We start from the raw sequence: 19,799 nt of genomic DNA on the forward strand, positions 1-19,799 counted from the left end.
TAATCCTATGAGGTAATATCGTTTCACTTATCTTTTTATTCGTAATTCCTTATATCTTGTGTTGCTTATCTATATCTCTTGAAATTTGATTGTATGTTCATGTGATAAAAATTGATGTATGATGTAATCCCATGAATGTTTACTTCCAAAAAATTTTTTGATTAACCTATGAGTGTTTTTTAATCCATATGCTTATAGTGACTTCATGTTTTATTCATTTGTATTTCATCATATATGTTTTTCATGACCAAAATTCTGCACATTTGAAGTATCTTTGATGCTATTAATGGTTGAGCATGGAATTTATCATTACTCCTAGCATAGTGTCATACCCCAAAATTTGCCCATCTCATTTCCCTATTCAAGCTCATACTAAAGTTCAAGACTCAAAGGCATACTCTCCTAAACAATGAACTCCTGAACTAGGGTTTTGCTTTCTCTGAAGAAAGTCAATGAATCAAAGGCTCAAATACATCTCATATGGCTTATGATGTTTCAAATTATCTCCATGACAAAATTCAGGCTCTAATTCAAAGGATTGGTCACTCAATTGCTTAGAAAGTCAACAGTCGACTAATTTGGCCTAAAAGTCAAATTTGGTTAAAGTACAATCAAAACTCCTGATTTTTTGTCAACAACCTTATTTTGAAGTATCATTCACCATTTGATCAAGGATTGATCATGGTTCATCAAGAAAAGATCAGAAATCAACAAAACCAAAAGTTTCTAAATTAGGGTTTTGATTGGAGAAAGTCAACTGGACTTTGACCAGCCATAACTCATACATGCTTTATCAGAAATTCCCTATTAAAAGCTCAATCTCAAGGAAATTCAATTCTCTACAACTTTGATGTTGGGCCCAAGGTCGAGAAACGCTTTCGCATAAGAGATATAAGACAAAACATTATAGGTCTTCCAAAAGGTCAACGAAAAGTCATCTTTTGCAAAAAGCTCATAACTTGAACATAGAAGATTCACTTGAGCTAAGACTAAAAGGAGCATTTAGAGGACACATCGAGCTTTCCAAAAAGTCTTATAACACCTTCACGGGATCAAAATTGAAGCAGTTATGAATGGTGCAAGGTGGATGATTTTTAGGAGATGCACAAAGGATACATTGAGCAATTTTGAGTTTTTACACTAATGGGCCTAAGTTTGAATCTCTAAACATGATCATGAGTGCACTAGAAGCCCATAATCCCATGCTTTCATTTTATTATTTTTTTATTATTTTTATAGTATTATTATCTTTATATTGGGTTTTTGTTTATAAAAATTCAATTTAAAAATAAATAATTGGTGAAAATAATCAAAGATTTAATTAGGATTATGCTTCTATTAAAGATTGAGAAATTTATTCAAAGTCAATCAAGTGGAAACCATGGGAGTGAGATTGAGTCAATAATGGAAACCTTCACATGAGATTTTCTATCAAATATCTTTCCTCCAAATCAAATATCAATCCTTTGATTTATAGAGATTTGATTCAATTTTGTTAAACCTAATTCAAGGTATTATATATACGTAACAAAGTCACAAGGGGAGAGAGGTTTTTTGGCTGCAAGAGAGAACCCTCCAAAACTCAGAAAACCGTAAAAAGGGAGAAAGTGGTGGATCAAATTCTAGGGTGATTCAAGCACAACAAAGCATCACATTCCATTCCTTGGAGATTGCTGGACGTAACTATATCATCATCATCGATCAGAATGCATAGAATCAACCCCTAGGCATTCACGGTTTGCTCAATTATGAATAAACCATATCTGTTAAATTATGCTATTTGAATGACATTTAAGCATACACATATGTTCCTGTGGTTGTTTCGATGTTGTGTGAATCGTTAATTGCAGGGTTTGGTACATAAATCAACGTCTGCCATGGTTAGGGTTTGAGGTTGTGATTTTGGGGAATTAGGATTCTAGATGGTTTCGGGCCAAATTAACGATTCCATTGGGTTCGTGAGTTAGTGTGCAATCGATTTATGCTATTGTTTGGTATTGTTTGATGTTCATTTGCAGGTTTTGGAAACTAGTGTCTACGGCCACGCCACAAAACCGTGGCCAAAAACGTTCTCGGTTGCAGGCATTCGAAGGAAGAAGAAGAAGCCTGTGGGCGCGACCTTTTTTTTTATTTCAAATTTTCTAAAACTTGTTGCATTATAATGTTATCGATGCACTATAATTTCAGGTAAGCAAGTCTGGTACAGATGGCAAGGAGCATTTTTGGCAAAGCGAAGGACCTGGGATCGATCCTCACTGCTGACACTCATTTTTCTCTATTTTCTTTAATAATCCTCATGCGCAGATTCAATGCAATACACCCCTGATTGACTACTATGCATCCTCAGACGTGCATCGCCAGATTCACTAGAGGACCAATCCAAGGGCTCAGAGGACGCTTGTCTATGGTGTATGATCAGGACGCAGCCACACTGGATTACTAGCTAAGTTCCCCAAATTTTTTTTTCTTTTTAACTATATAACACTTTGTTTATTTATTTATTTATTTATATATATTATTTATGTATATTTTTTTATCTTTTTAATTATCCCTTTTTTATAAAAATGTTTCTTAATTCCTTTTTTCTTCTTCATAAAAAATATATGTTAAAATTAAAATGTTTATTTTAATTAATGATTTTATTTGATTTAAATTAATTTAAATTGTTTAAATAACTTAATTAATTATAATTTTTTTTAATAATTGATAAAAAATACATATTAGGGTTAGGCTATTAAATCGAAATTATATTTTCGCCGATTTAATTAATTAGGTTGAAAACCAATAATTAATTAATTTGGTTTTATTTATTCTATTAACCATAGTTAGTTTGTGCCCTACACAGGGTTTACAAGATCATTCCTACACTGAATTTTTCCCTTTTTTTTTTCTTTGTGGAGTTTTTTAGGGTTATCACCAGGGTTCGTCCGACTACGCGCCATATCAGATCAAAAGCTAAGTCCCTGATTTTATTATTATTTATTTATTCATTTATTTTTGCCTTCTAAAATAAATTAGGGTTTACTTTCAAATGTCAATGAACTCCTCCTACACTCACCCTTTGTTGTTTATTTTTCCTTTTCCAATTTTCAGCTTTAACCAACCGGTCAAAGCTCGAATGTTCGGTAACCCTAAAACTCATCTTTTTATTCCCTTTTTAATTATTACTTATGTCAAACCATTTGCCTTGTTGGGGTTTTTATCTTTGTTGCTTTTTCTCCCCTTTCCCATGGTTTATTATGTAACTGCTTCTGGTTATATTGTGTGGCCTTGAAGGAACTTAACCCTGTTTATATTATTACTGCGTGGTTAGGAATTCTAGGGAGTGATAACTTATGAACTGAATTTAGAATAACTAATTTACAAGATAAATGTAATCGAAGTTAACCACGTAATTGTTGCACCCACACACCTTTTGGGGTAACCTCTTTTGTTGCCTGTTACCTGTTGCCTTGTTGCCTTGTGTTTTTCAGTGCAGAATAGCCAAGTCCCTCGAATACGAGGACGCCTCAACAATGTTGCCCTCAGTCCATTCAGATCATAAGTCCCAATGATGCTGCCTTCGATTCGCTAATATGATCTCGTCCCTCGAAGTTGCCTACGAAATACTGAGGTGTCCTCTGGTTGCCTAATAATGATGGCTATTCTGATCCTTCCCTTAGACTACCTGTCCCTCTATGGCAAGGACAATCTTATGGTGAACGATAATTACGACGACCCTTTAACCTCCAAATAAAAGGACTTCCATACCCTCCTATGGTATGGATAGCCCTGAAAGGCTAAAAGAACATTTTTCATCTAACCAGGTAATTTGCCCTTAATTGCATGCTCTGGTTTAAATTCCCTTTTCTACTCTTTTCTCAAAAACTCCAATAAGGCTACGCTCATTTACGAGCTAAAGTCCTTATTTTTCTTCTTCTAAATTTCTAATCTTTTGGTTTTAAAACTAAAGAGCAAAGCAATTAAGAGCCCATGGAAAGCCATGGATGCAAAGGGTGCCTTACACCCTCCCTTTGTATAAATTACCCCCCGAACTCAGTTTTCATTTAAAAGGTTTTTCCTATTCTTTTAGCCTTTCTATTTAATTTGGATAAAATAAAAGTCGGTGGCGACTCTTACTTACCGCGACATTTCGATAAAGTCAGTTCACTGTATTACACATAGCTTATGCAAGCGTGCTTTCTATCGGTTTTAACATGAATTAAATTGAGTATGTTAGTAAAAGTGTAATTATTGATGAAGTCATGTGACAATTTATGTTAGCATCTTTGGTTTTTGTTTTAGTGGTGATGTATTTTTCACCAAGCTAGGCACATGTGTGTGCAGCATCGGGAGCACCAACGTGAAGACTTGCATAAACATGACGCTTTTGAAATGACTCAAGAGTTTTCCATTGCACTCATCACCTTTCATGACATTTATATGTGGTGATTTATATTACCTGTTATTTAAGTTTCAATTTTGCATCACTCCATGTATATGGGTATATGTGAGTGCATGTCCGTGCTTTTGCAAAACACATATGTGTGATATTTTAGTATTTGTTTGATAAATGATACATCTCATGGCTTGCTTTGTCTCTTTATGATGTTGTCAAACGGGGAGAAGCATATGCGAGCCGAAGTTGGGATGTTTGGGATGCACATATTCAAGGGGAATTCATGAAGATGCAAAATGCATGCTGTTGCAAGTTTTGCCATCATCAAAAAGGGGGAGTATGTAAAAGCACTTGCTCGTTAGATGTTCTGCATGATGTCAAAACTAGGAAAACTTTAGCATTTATGTATATTGAATGATATCTCTGAGTCATTATGTCCACCTTTGCATTAGGGATCTTAGAATGCATTTAGAACATGTTTGGAAAAGGTATCATGAATTAAAAATCAGTTTCATGGCATTTAAAATTAGTTTCATGCATGAAAAAAAATCAAATTTTGCTCAAAACACAGGTCTTTATGTTGACACATACATTTTATATATCGACACATGTGCTTCAATAATAAAGTCTGTAGCTTCTGTTTCCATGTCTCAACACATGGAGCCTTTCAGGTCAACACATATTAAACAAAATTACTTTTATGTATCGACACATACGATTTTTAGGTCGACACATGTGCTGCAGTTTTAAAGCATGTAACATTTGTGATGAATGTATCGACACATGGCCTTACAGAGGTCTACATATGCATTAATCTGTTTCGACGCATGACTTATACATGTCGACTCGTGCTCTAATGTTTCTGAAAAGTTGCATACTTTTTCAAACTTCTAGGTTTCCCTTTTCCCTCTAAATTGCACACTTATAAATACTTCATACATGCATCGTTTTCAATTTGATGAAACCATAAACACATACAAAGATTTCTCTTCATATTCAACCTTCCATATATACATACACATAAGCAAACTACACATAATCATTTTTGGCTTGGGTGGCATCTAGACTGGATTGATAACGTCTAGTTTATAGTGGTGTAACCGGTGTATTGGGTTGAGAATCTTTGGGGGTTTCAAAGGAAAAACTCTGAGGGTTTTCCTCCAGGAACAAGGTGTTTATTTGGGGGTTTCGGCAAGAGTTATATTTTTTATTTAAATTTTCATTAGCAAATTGTTAAATACACTGATTGAGTGATCGATTCGTCGTGATTTCCCTTGATTATTAAAATCTATATTGATTTATTGATTTCCTTAAAATCTTATTGATTGTAAGAGGTTTTTGATATCAACAAACTCGAAAGGAAAATTAGAAAAATCGATCACACGCCAAGTGTTTGATAATTTATCAATTTACGTTTTTTTACTAATCTGATTGGAAATAGATTGTCTTAGTGAAACCATTATAAAGTTTGATTGAAAAGTTGGTATGTTAATTGTTTATCATTGTTATACATTCCATAAGTTTTTTCCCATATCTGAGTTTCCAATAATCGGTTCGGTTTAGACGACTTATTTGATCTAGGAACAATATTTCGCTTGACATAGTTTTGGAGCTTTTCAAAAACAATTTTAAAAAGGAAATTTTAACTTGGGGATCTCTTCTCGCTCCTCTAGATAAGTTGTCGTAGTCTAATAGTGTTATTGAGACAACTTATTGTTGCCCAAAGTCAAAAAGGAAAAACCAACCCCAAAGTCATATGACGTTTAGTTCATAGACCTCGACTGGGAAACAAGTCCTTGGAGAATAGTTTGACACCAATTGAAGACCTAAAGAAGATCTAGATCGGTTTGGAACCACTCCAAATGACTCAATTAGGAACCATACTTATGATAGAAAAGGAGTCAGAGATCGTTAGCCTACTGAGGGAAAATGTAGACCTCTTCATCTGGGTCCCGACCGACATGCCAAGCATCGATCCCGGTGTGGTATGGCACCAATTGTCTATGCGACTTGAAGTGAAGCCTCCCATCCAATGACAGAGGAAAGAAGGTGAAGAAAAGAGAAAGACCATCGAGGAAAAAGTCGAAAAGCTCTTAGAAGCTCGATTCATAAGAGAAATTAAATACCCCACCCTAATGGAAATATAGTAATGGTACAGAAGAATTATGGAAAATAGAGGATGTGCTTGGACTTCATCTGCCCCAACAAGGCGTGCCCAAAAGACTCTTACCCGCTGTCTAACATCGACAGGATCATAGATGGGTCATCAAGCTTTTAGGTACTAAGCTTCATGGAAGCATACTCGGGCTATAACCAGATTAGAATGAGCTCGACGGACGCCCCTCAAAATGCCTTCATAACTAACAGAAATAACCTTTACTATGACTTGATGTCGTTTGAGTTCAAGAATACAACAACTATTTATCAACAACTTATGGATGCGATTTTTTTAACAGGTTGGACGAAACCTCAAAGTGTACGTCGGCAACATGGTAGTAAAGATGTCGGAGGGCAAACATCATCACGACGACTTAGAAGAAACCTTGGCTTTAATCAGGAAATGCAACATGTGCCTCAATGTGAACAAGTTCTCTTTTGGGGTCCATCCTTGGAATTTTCTTGGTTTCATGTTGACTCAAAGGGGCATCGAGGCCAACCTGGATAAATTTCAATCCACCATCAACATGAGGAGTCTAACTTCACCGAAGGAAGTCTAACAGTTGCTGGGAAGGATAGTTGCTTTATCAAGGTTCATGTCTTGCTCCGGGGACAAATCCATTCATTTCTTCTCGGCACTCATGAAGGCAGAGAAGCTCCAATGGGCCGAGGAATGTGAAGGGGCCTTCTAGGAGCTTAAAAATTTCTTGTTGTCACCACCTATTTAGGTTCACCCACAGAAAGGACACCATTTGATTTTGTATCTTTTAGTCTCTAAGAAATCTCTAAGTTTTGTCTTAGTGCATGAAGGGGAAATGGAGAAAGGTCTATATACTTTGTTAGCAAGGTACTAAAAGGAGCTGATCTCTGATATCAAAAAATTGAAAAAGTTGGCTCTAGCCGTGGTTGTCACTACTAGAAATCTAAGACTATATTTTCAAAGTCATGTTGTGATAGTAAAGACAAACTACCCGATGAAGCAGATTCCAACAAAGCCCGGCCTAGCAGAAAGAATAATGTCGTGGGAAGTGGAGTTATCCAAATTCAACGTATCCTTCATTCATAGAAGCACCATCAAATCACAATTCTTAGCTGATTAATTTGTAGAATTTAGTACCCTCGCAGAAGAAGAGTCCATCTGCCTTTGGTTTTTATCTATGGATAGGTCATCCAACCTCAAAGGAAGTAGAGCCGGTATCGTTTTGGAAGAGCCAGGTGAATTATTACTAGAGCAATCATTATGTTTTAGTTTCTATGAGAGCAATCATCAGGTTGAGTAAGAAAACCTATTGGCCGAAATTAAACTAGCCCAAGAAGGTAGGAGCAATAAACCTACAATTAAAAAAGGAATCGCAATTAGTTATCAATGAGATACAAGGAAAGTACCATACCAAGGATTCAGGCTTGTTGAAATACTTGAAGATGGTCCAAGAAGCTTTCAAGCGAGAGGAAAACGTAAGCTCATACCTATTAACAAAACTCACCAGTACAATGAATCCAAGTATGAACAAAACGGTGATGTAGCGATGAAATTGATGAGACTAGAGTCATAGGAAGACTTAGCTCATTTTAAACAGAGTCGCCACCACGCTTTATTGTTTCCAAAAAGGAATGGATGAAAGAGCGAATAAAACCCACATAAGTTTTTAAAATCAAAACTAATAAACTTATCAGAGATCTGGCTACTGAGGGTTTGTTATACAAGGGGAAGGTTTTAAGCACCCCTCATATCCATGGTACTCCATGGGAACCTCTTTGTTTTTATGCTATTATCTTTTGTTTATAAATAACCATTTTGAAAATCCTATGTGAAAAACTTGTTTGAAATAGAGGGTGGGGATGAGAAGAGAAGTTTTTGAAAGTGAGCTCGATAAGATATCGCATCTTAGGCCTACGTACCCCTTAGGTGCAATAGAGAAGTCAGAGTTTCTGTAGTTCCTCTTTTTAAGAAAAAAGAAAAAAGGGGGGCCAAAGTGGCCAAAATCTTTTTGGGTGTGAGCTTTAAAATACTCACAAGTTTTTAAAAGAGGGTTAAGATTTAAAATACTTAACAATTTTTAAAAGAAGATTAAGCTTTAAAATACCTAATAAGTTTAAAAGGTTAAGCTTTAAAATACTTTACAAATTTAAAAGGAGATTAGGCTTTAAAATACCTAATAAGTTTAAAAGGTTAAGCTTTAAAATACTTAACAATTTTAAAACAAATCAAAGAAGGACCAAACTTTAAAATACAAGGTCAATGGGTTAAGAGAAGTTTCACTGGAAATAATTCATCTCTTAACACCAAGGTTTAAAAAATAAGATCAATGGATCAAGAATAGTTTCACCGGGAATAATTCTATTCTCAATACCGAGGTTTCAAAACAAATGGGGTTTGGTTAAGCTTTAACAATACTAAACCATAAACAAGTGAAAAGCTTTAAAATACTTAACACAAAAATAAAAGAGATTGGAAAAGAATTTAGGTACCTTGACAATTTAGTCAATATCATTCCTATCCTTTGGATAAAACATCAAACTTAAACAATTAACAATAAATACCTCATGTATGTAAAAGAACAAACAAGTAAGTGTTAACAAACAAGAGATGGATGTATCTAAACCCTTGGATTCAAATCATGTATGAATGATGAATGATTAATGTGATGATTAAACATTGGGTTAGATAAACAAAAATAATAACAAGTACAAATCACATGGATATAAAATCAACAAGTATATGTATAAGACAAGGTTTAACATTTAAGTACAAAGCATGGATTAGAAAATCAACAATTATGTACAAAGATTAATAATTAAGTACAAGACATGGATTAAAATCAACAAGTGTGTACAAAGATATACATGGATAAACAAAGATCAACATGTTTTTAATTTTTTGGTTAGGGTTTTAAACCTAAAGATTTTCAAATTAGGGTTTTGAATTAGGGTTTCTAAAGAAATACCTAAGTCTAATTGATCTTAATTATTAAATATCAAATTCTTTGAGAATTGGCCTAAGGGTACATGAGAAAGTCAATGACATTCTAACCTAACCCTAAACAAGTATTTACAAAAATATACTAAGTCACTTTAGAAAAATATTCAAAGAGAAACATGTTTTTGTTGATTTTTTAATATATTAAAAAGGCTTGTTTTTTGATTAATTTTAAAATGATGAAAAATAAATATTTTTGTGATTTTTAATCATGATATTAAAATACACAAGATAAATGATCATACAAAAAAAGAACAAGTTAAAAAACTCAATTTTTCAATTTGTTATGATTTTTCAAAGTTTTATAAAAAAACTATAGAAATAAGTGATAAAAAATAAATGGGGTGTGGCCACAAGGGCTTGAACCCATGCTCTTTGGTTCACTGCTCAAAACAGCAACCAACTCTGCTAGGCGTGCGTAGTGACAACATGATGCAAACAGTTCAAAATATATGAAAACAAGTAAATGCATAACATAAAAAAAATAAAATCAAAAGGTCTGGGGCGAGGGGGATTCGAACCCCAGACCTGTGGCATGAGTGTCTTAAGGGCGCACTTGTTACCAATTGGGCTATTACGATGTAGTCGTAAGTTCAATGCAAGCTAACAAATATATTTTAAAACTGCACGCCATTTTTCAAATTTAAAATTCAGAAGATCTTCATCTTCTTCCTCACGACCATCAACAACACAACACTGGTGATTTTTCAAATCCCTCAAAACTCAGTCATTTTTGACAAAATAAGATCCTAACTTACTCAGAATTAACACACGAGTTTAACCATATTACTAATTAACATTAATAATTAAAAATGAACACGAATTTCTGGAAAAATAGTATGAACCCTAAAAATTCAAAATCAAATTAAATGATTAATTCTAACAATCAAGCCCTAAAAGTTTAGGGCTATTACTCCCTACATATTTCTAAACACAATGGTATCAAGAAATGAAAGAAACAAAGCTTAAAAGAGGAAGCTCGAATTCAATGGACTTGTGTAGCACAGTTTGGAGGACCTGGGAGTGTGTCAAGGATCTGGACACCTTCTATGAACCTCAAGGAAGCATTTAGGATGTTCAAAACTCTTTGATTGTACCTGCAACCAAAAACGCGAATTCCACTTGAAACCAAAAAACGTTATGATGAGTTAGCCATGGAAATGATGTTCCAGATGCAAAACAGAAGTTTAGATGGCTTCTATATGATGTTTAGAAGCTATCAAACTCAAAAGGCCTCAAAACGCACGAGTGAAACTTGAATTCCAAACTTTGGTTCAAAGGTTCTTTAAAGTGAAAATTTGAAGAGTGATTTTGGATCGTAGGTGTTTGGGTTGTGTTTAGGGGTTCTGAATAGCTTCAATATGGTAAATAGAAGCTATTAGAACAATTGGTTTGGTTTGAAATTGTTTGGTTTGGATTATGGCATGTTATGAGCTTAAAGAAAGCTTTAATGGAGTGAAAAATGAGATTTTTGGTTTGGAAGTGTTTGAGAGGCTAAGGGAGGTATGGACAGCTTCTAATTGATGTTTAAAAGTTGTTCAAACTCTTGTTTGACACCCAGAGTTTATGGAATAAGATTTCACTATAAAAGTGAGAAGATGAGAATATGGAGAATTTCAAGTGACTATGGACTTGGAGAATTCTGGTGTAATTGATCGAGGGAGTGATTGCCTCTATTTATAGGCAGGATTTAGGGTTTGTGGAGGGAAAAATCTCAGAAGTTTGAAGCTCACATGTGATCTTGTACCATCTTGCTTGTTTGTGAAGAAATGAGAAAGTTATGGTTTCAATGGATGGTACAAACTTTAAGCATGCTTGTAAGGACTTTGATATGATCTTAGAGGCTTGCTTGTGGGATTTGAATTACTTTTGGTGCAGAAGAAACAAGTTGGAAGCTCAAGGAGAGTGGACTTTGTGATTAAAGTCACTTTTCCAAAATGGAAGTCTTGGCTTTATGCTTGAAATGGCATTATGCATTGGTTAAGACTTGAACCACTTGGTCCATAGCTCAAAAGCAAGTGTAATATTCTGAATTTCGTGTCTTGAACAAGTTATAGGAGCTGCAAGAAAGGAATCTTTCATTTAAAAATGATTTTGCTTCATAACTTCTTCATCTTCATTCTTGAATTCAAGTGTTCATGGTGCCTTATTGTCATACCCCAAATTTGTCCTACCCTTATTCATCTGGCTTGTAATTCACATACATACATCATTTAGGTCATAATCCAACTCATGCATTCATATCACTGGTACTAATCAGAGACTAGCAAGGGAGAGCTTTTATGGCAAGGAATTTCCTACCAAATGTGAGGATCTGAGGTGTGATTATGTGGCTTGGTTTTCATTGAAATCTTCCTGGATTAGGGTTTTTCTCAACTCAAGGCATTGGTGGGGGTGTACAAGTCTAGAAGTCATCTGATCCTCTTAATCAGGGTTTCCTTGACCAAAATCAACCAGTTGACTTTCTGGTCAACATTTAATCAGGAATGGATTTTATGAGTGAGAAGCTTTCGTATTGACTATGTGGATGTATTCATTTGACTGGAGGAGATTTAATCAAGAATTCCATCAATAATCAGAAAAATCAGAACAGTTGACTTTTGGGTCGAAATCGGGTTAATCACTCAAATATTGACTTTTGGTGGAAAATCGGTCAAGAAAAGTCAAAGAATGGATAAAATCGGAAGTTTGACAAAAATTGCCAAAAATAGAAAAATATCAAAAAAGGAAAGTTTTATACTTAGAAAAATTCTTGGTTCATAAAAAGTCTAGTGAACAGCTCACTTCATCACCAATTTACACGTGGCAAATGGCATTTTTTGGAGAAATTTCCAACATCAAAGTTGTTCCCCTCATGGAGGAGGACAACTTTATAGTTGGACACTTTTTCATTTGAAGCTTGGTTGAAGAGTTATTAATGTTTGAAGTGGGAGATTTTCATTTGAATCAAGTCATGAGGCTGGGCAAACCTCTGGGCCAGCGTAAGCATTTCATCAAACACCTCTTGTGCCAAGTTCAAGACGCGATTAAGAGAGCTAAAAACACTTTCTTGAATCCATTCCAACACCAATGTATTCTATATCATGCCCTCTATTCAATGAGATTATAAACAATGATTTTTGTTGAATAGTAAGGACGTTATAAGGCCTCAAAGTTTGTCCTTTGCAAGTCACGCGTTACCAAATGCATGAGCACGAATCCGGGGCACACGCAAGCATTTGATCGAGCACGTGGAGTGCCATTTTCAGGGAGGTTTTTAAAGAGCTATGGACATCTCTTAAATCCCACTCCTATAAATTGTTGTTTTACACCATGTCCTCTATCAGGAGAGACAAGAGTGATCAATTTTGGTCAAGTATCGGTTGAAATATAAAGTCTCAAAGTCATGCCCCTGCAAAGTGGGTTTTTGACAAAGACACGGGCCAGAGGTGGGTTGCGCACGCGTGTGACTTAGTGAGGCATCTACATGTTTGTGGCCATTTTCTCCATACTCGCAGGCCTTGTTTCAAGCAACTCCCATCATAAAACTTAACCTATCCTATGTTGTCTTTATCATGAGGCTGAGAATAAATCATTTGGACATGCGGTTAGTGACTTAGAAAGGTCCAAAGTCAGTTGTTTGAAGTTGCCATAACAAGTTAGCTTGCCCAACTCTAGCCCATGCATGCTGCATATCACCCACACAACACGCTCCATACACTCCCACATACAAAACAAAAGAAGCTATGCTACACTCATCCTCACCACATGTATCATGCACCTCATGCTATAAAAACAAAAAACCTTCACAAACTCACGACAGAGGATTCTTCACACTTCATTCTTCTTTCTCATTCTCTAAAAGCTCTCTCCTCACTCCCTTTTTCCTCTCGATTCTCTCTCTCCCTTCCATCAACTTACCTTCAAAGTTTGTTACAACATGTAACAAACTCCAACTACCTCTAACCACCACCTTCAACCACCACCATAATCATCACCGATTCCTTTTTTCAGCCACCACGACCACCACCATTACAGCACCCAGTCCACGTCCTCCTTTCCTTCTTCAAAACAACCTCACTCTTCTTCAATCATGATCACCTTCAAATATGACTCAACATCCTCAATGACTCTCCCAATCGGTTCAGCATCATCATCATTTGTTTTTGCAAGATTCGCGCACCATTATCATCTTTGATAAAGATCCATACATCAAGGAGAGTGTGGAGTTTTCTTTGTTTCGGTTCAATACTTTGCAAGTAAGTATTCTGGATCTCTTTGAGCATGATGATAATTTAGTGTTGCTTGTGCACTTTAAGATTCTGGAAACTCTGTTTTTGTTATGAAGATGTGCGTTTTCATTGAGTTTTTATCATGATTGAACCCAGTAGGTGTGTAAGGATGTTGTAATGCCATGGCTATGCGTTTTGAATGTTTTTAGTATAATTAGGGCTTCTTGTTTGCCTTCGGTTAGGGGATTAGAGAGGGAATCATAGAAAACTAAGGATAGATTCGAGCTCAGGAGAGAAAATCATGTGCAAAGGTGTTAACTTTTAAGATTTCTGGACCTTTTTTATCCCGCCGGCGCCGGAGTTTCACCTGAGAAGAAGACCGGAAGCGGCGCCGGTAATTGCATGTGTTCATGGCGCTGTCTCTCATGCAGCTTAGGTGGCAGCGTGTAATTGGTCCTCATTCCCATTCTTTTGCGTTTTGGCTGTATCCAAATGATGGGAGGGTTGTGTGTCGCGTTTTGATTGGCTGCCATATTAGTTTTGTCATTTTGTGATTTAAAATACACTTGACCAGTTGATAATGGTGTTGCATGCATGTCACGTTAAATAACCATATGCTAAAAATTGATCACATGCTGAAGTGATAATGAAATAAAGAGATGGATCAAATGGTTTGTGAGAGCGTTGGGCCTCATGCGCTTTGGGCCTTGCCTTGTTTTGGACCACACCCCTATATGACTAATGCACCACCATTCAGTAACTGGGCCTTAGCGCGTCTGTGCTTTCCACACCCCGGTTTTTGGGCCCAGTTTTGCTTGTAAATAATTTTAGTTCATTTGAATAATGCTGTTACACCCCCCTGGCAGTTTAGTTTTCATTTTAATTTTGTTTTGCTTTTATTTTTTACTCATAATTCCAATTTTAATTCAAATAAAAAATGCATAAAAATTGTTTAGATATTTCAGGTCGATTAAATAATTGTCTTAGTTTTTGTTTTTTTATAATTGTTTTTAATCCTTTTAATAAATCTTTTTCTTCACAATATGATTGAATTTCTTTGTTTTAACATTTTTTTGTAAAGAATCCGTTAATAGACTTAGGAATAAATTTTAGTCTCGATTTTTTTTCATAGACTTAATTGACGCATGTGTGTTTGTGAATACCATTTAATTGTTATAGTTCTCAACTTTATTTGTCATATATTGATTTCCTTTACCTATCTCATGTATAGTTTTCCTTTAATAAATTGTATAGCTTTTATTATTTTGGTTCCTTTGTATAGACAACTTAGGTTAGAATTTAGGATTAGTTCCCTATTGCATTCTTTTTCTTTTTAACTTTTAAAATACTTAATAAAATGAAGATGCAAATCACATTAAGAAAGTGATAGAGAAATGAGTGGGATTCATTCCCTAATCTGTTTCTCAATCGCTTAGTGACATAGAAACGAGTGGGATTCATTCCCTAATCTGTTTCTCGGTCACTACTTAATGGGAGAGAAATGAGTGGGATTCATTCCCTAATCTGTTTCTCAAACATTAATTAATGGGAGAGAAATGAGTGGGATTCATTCCCTAATCTGTTTCTCGAACATTACATAATGGGATGGAAGTGAGTGGGATTCATCCCCTAATCTGCTTCTCGATCATTATACATTTTATGTGATTCAAATCGCAAACAAATTCCCCTAAAAAATACACAACCAAAAACACTTAAAACACCTAACAATGGTTCAGATTAAAACAAAGTAGAGAAAGTGGTGAGTGGCCCGGTATTGGGAACCGTTCATCACTCATCTACGTTAAAAGACACAAACCAATCATTTCTTTTTCTTTTGCCTCGTTGGCACCTAAGGGAAATTTTATTTCCGCTCGTACGCATCGTAGGTCGTCCCTTATGCAAGAGCGCGAACGTTAACTCCGCCCAACTAAAAAACACAAAAACAAACAGAAAATCATGAGCCGAGCTACGGTAACTCTGATTCCTGAAAAGGATACGTAGGCAGCGGGGTAGGGCCCGTGCGAGTATAATTATTTATTTTCCCTACATTTTGCATTCATTCGCATTTATACATAGACATAGTACACACCCTTTAGATAGAAACAAACATAAGTGGATACCATCGAGTACGATTGGCGCGAGGGGTGCTAGTACCTTCCTCTTGCGTAACCGACTCCCGTACCTAGATTCTCTGGTCGCAAGACCCTGTTCCTTCCTTTGTTAGGTTTTCTGATATTCCTTTCCCTTATGGGATAAATATATTGGTGGCGACTCTGTTCATTTTTCGCGAGCGTGCGACAGCTGGCGACTCTACTGGGGATGTTGATGGACCAGTGCTGGTCCATTCTTAGCGAGTCGATCCTAGCCTTTGTTTGTTTCTTTTATTGGGTGTTTATTTATTTGTTTATGTGTTTACATTTTGTATATATGCTTGCATACCATGTTTATTTCCTGCTTGCATATCATGTTTACTTTTCGCATGCATCTGGACTATATTATGGGTCCCCGTGGGGGCCACATATTTTCTCTTTGTTTGTAGGTTGGGTGGGATGATTCTATGAGGTAAAAGGCTCAATACCCAGGCCATGAGGGATACCTTAGGAACTAGGAATAGAGTGGCCATGACGGGCAGAAGACGTATGTCTGATTGATCCGATCATGTATCCACGGACAGAGCTTGGTTGAAAGAGGCAATATCGTATGATTACGCCTACTTTCAATCCTCTGTTGGCTTTCTTTGACCTACCCTGACCTAGATTCACCTGTGAGTGGGGAGGGATATACATGACAGGTATCGTTGGTGACTATTCTGTTCTGTTGGTGACTATTGTTCCTATGGCTGTGCGGTACCTATGTCAGACCTTTGATCTCATGACATCTGACCTATATCAGTTATTCAGAGGATTGTACAGTGGTTACTAAGATTATATGGACCTTGATCCCATGCTTTTGCATAGCATAACATCATTGCTTCATCCACTTCATTTGTGAGGATCCTAAAGTCTATTTCCAAAAAAACGAGAAAAAAGGAAAAAGAAAAGAAAAGATATCCTATACAAAAAAGCTTTGATTCTAAAAGAGAACAAAAAGTGTGCGAAAGGACTTTAGGATTCCTTAGAAATGAAACATTGCATTCATATCATATTGCATGTCATGTTTCTCTCAGAAACTTATTGGGGTCCCTTTCAATAGATACCTGCTTCATCAACGAAACTGACTTCCCTACATCCGTATCATACAAGGATTAATCAGAAGAGAATCATGGACCATCTTGAACAAAATCATGCTGAACTTCGTAAGGACATGGATATTATGGGGGAGAGGATGACCCAACTCTTGGAGACTCTCCAAGCTGTTATTCAGGGGCAAGAAGAGCTCAGACAAAGTGTTGTTAATTTGACTGATGGTACTCCGACCACTGTTGCTAATGGGGGATCAAAACCTGTGCCTGTGGAAGTTCCTAACAAGGGGGATTCACACCATGAGAACGATTCTGAACTTGAAACTTTCAAGTTCCCGATCAAGGAAAATGAGAGAAAATTCCACCTCCTAGAAGAAAGGTTGAATGCTTTAGAAGGTCGAAGCTTCTCTGGTTTGAATGCTATTGATTTGTGCCTGGTGCCTGATATCAAGATTCCTGCTAAGTTCAAAGTCCCTAGTTTTGAGAAATACAAGGGTACCACTTGTCCGATGAGTCACATCAAGGCATTTTGCAACAAGATGGCTCCGTATGCAGAAAATGATAAGCTTCTAATGCATTTCTTTCTGGATAGCCTAAGTGGGGCATCCCTTGAGTGGTATACACGACTTGAACGAACCCATGTCCGCACTTCGGATGAATTGGCAGAGGCTTTTCTCAAGCATTACAAGTACAACAGTGACATGGCTCCTACTAGACTACAACTCCAAAGTTTAACTCAGAAGGTTGATGAGTCTTTTAAAGAGTATGCACAGAGATGGAGAGAATTAGCTTCCAGAATCCAACCTCCACTCTTAGAACGAGAGCTTGTAGACATGTTCATGAATACTCTGAAAGATCCTTATCTGAACATGATGATTGGATGTGCCTCCTCCGAATTTTCAAATTTGGTTGTCGTAGGAGAACGAATTGAGAACGCCTTAAGGATGGGTAAAATCCAGGATATTGCTAACGTTTCCGAATTCACAGAAGAAGAGAAAAGTGAAACAAATGCAGTTTCGGAGAATGGAGAAGAGGAAGTCCCTGCTTATCCTCAGGTTCGTGTTCTTAACTATCACCAAAATTACCAACAACAAGGTCCACAAAGGCCGAGAAGACCCCCGAGAAAGATTGACCCGATTCCTATGACCTACAGTCAACTACTCTCTCGTTTACTCAATGATTCCTTGGTCCAATTAAGGGAGTCTAAGCCCCCTCCAACACCGATTCCACAAGGATATGACTTAAATGCCAAGTGTGAGTACCATTCTGGGGCATCTGGACATTCAACTGAGGATTGTAATATTTTGAAACGTAAAGTCCAAGATCTCATTGACTCCAAAGCGATATCATTCACTCCAAATGATCTTCACATAAACTGAAGGGTTCTTAGGGCTCCCGACCGAGGGATAAGCAAGACTCCGTGTTCTTGAGTTTGCACCTGGCAGCTCAAATCCCTAAAGCATTCTCTGATTCCAATCGTCGTGTTTGGGGCTCCCGATTGAGAGATAAGCAAGACGTACTCTTATCTTGAGCACTGCATCACTCGCATTGCTCGAATCCCTAAAGTAAGACAAAAGTTTACGACTCTTGGGTGACTTTGCTGGAGTTTTCTTTTGAAGTAATCTGAAGTGTTTGGAAGGAACTGCAAAAAGTATTCAAGATCAACAAGTCCAGACGGAGTCAAGCCTCCTCTACTATGGCAATCATCAATACATTTCTGCATTTTCATCTGTAATTTTCCTTGTTTTGTTAAGTGTTACTTTCATGTAAAACTTGTTTGTTTTTAATAAAAATAAAAATGCACTGCATATGCTAGTTTCGAATCAATCCATTCGTGTTCACTCATATCCTTCTGTCTATCGATATCAAACTCTGGTTTAAGCAAAAAAAAAACATCAAAAGGAGAATGATGAAAAATAATAAAAACGCAAAATCTCTAAATTGTGTGCTTTTGAATAAAACCCCGCTGAGGATGTACAGGCATTGTTTCAAATCCCCAAACACTGGAGATATAAGGGAGTGCAACCCTCGTTAACCCCTTTGAGCCTTGAAGTAGGAGTTTCTTTTCTATACAAAAAAAAACCCTCACATTTAACCCAGGGGCAGGGTAGCGTTCAATTAACCTGATCGAGCAATCAAAATTCATCAGGAGTGTGCATCCAAGGATACAACAATGGTTGTCTTTAAAAAGGTTGAGGAAAGTGAATACCACAATGATAATCCCTCGTCAATCAAAGAATGAGGCAGTCACAATTACCTCCAACAAATCAGAGATTCAGGATCACACGACTTGTTCAAAAAAAGAAGTGAATAAAAAAAAAAGCCCGCTAAGTCAACAACTTGAAAACAAGTGACTTAGGCAAAAATTAGGGCATCCCGCTGGACTCCAAAATAAAATTCAAAAGAATTTGTCCAGGCAAAAGTTAGGGAAACAAAAAAAGCAAAGCAGAAGCGAAAAACAAGGATTATAATACAAAGATCCTCATCAAAAGAACAAAGTTGTGTGATCAGACACCAAATCGAAAGGTAAAGTGACTGCCATGTCCAGAAGACCTCATTGGTTCCTCAACCATTCCAAACTCCTATTGAAGGATGAACGCTCGTATCAGGTTAAGTTGAATTTAGGACTGGAGAACATCACGAAGAATGAGTGGGTTAGGTTAGACTTTGAGCCTTAAATCCTTTGTTTCTAAAAACCGCGAACCAGGCCACGTTACAACCCTTAAAAGACCTAATTGAAGTTGGGTCTATCTCAAGAGCATACTATACCAAGTTGCGTAAAACTGACTCCTAGATGTTTGCTTACTATTTATGTTGATATCGATATGACAAATAATTCAAACACTGAATGTCACAACATCGTTTCAATAAACTTTGACTTCGAAGCTAGCATAA

Source organism: Vicia villosa, linkage group LG7, assembly GCF_029867415.1.
Source record: "Vicia villosa cultivar HV-30 ecotype Madison, WI linkage group LG7, Vvil1.0, whole genome shotgun sequence".
Taxonomy (NCBI): Eukaryota; Viridiplantae; Streptophyta; class Magnoliopsida; order Fabales; family Fabaceae; genus Vicia; species Vicia villosa.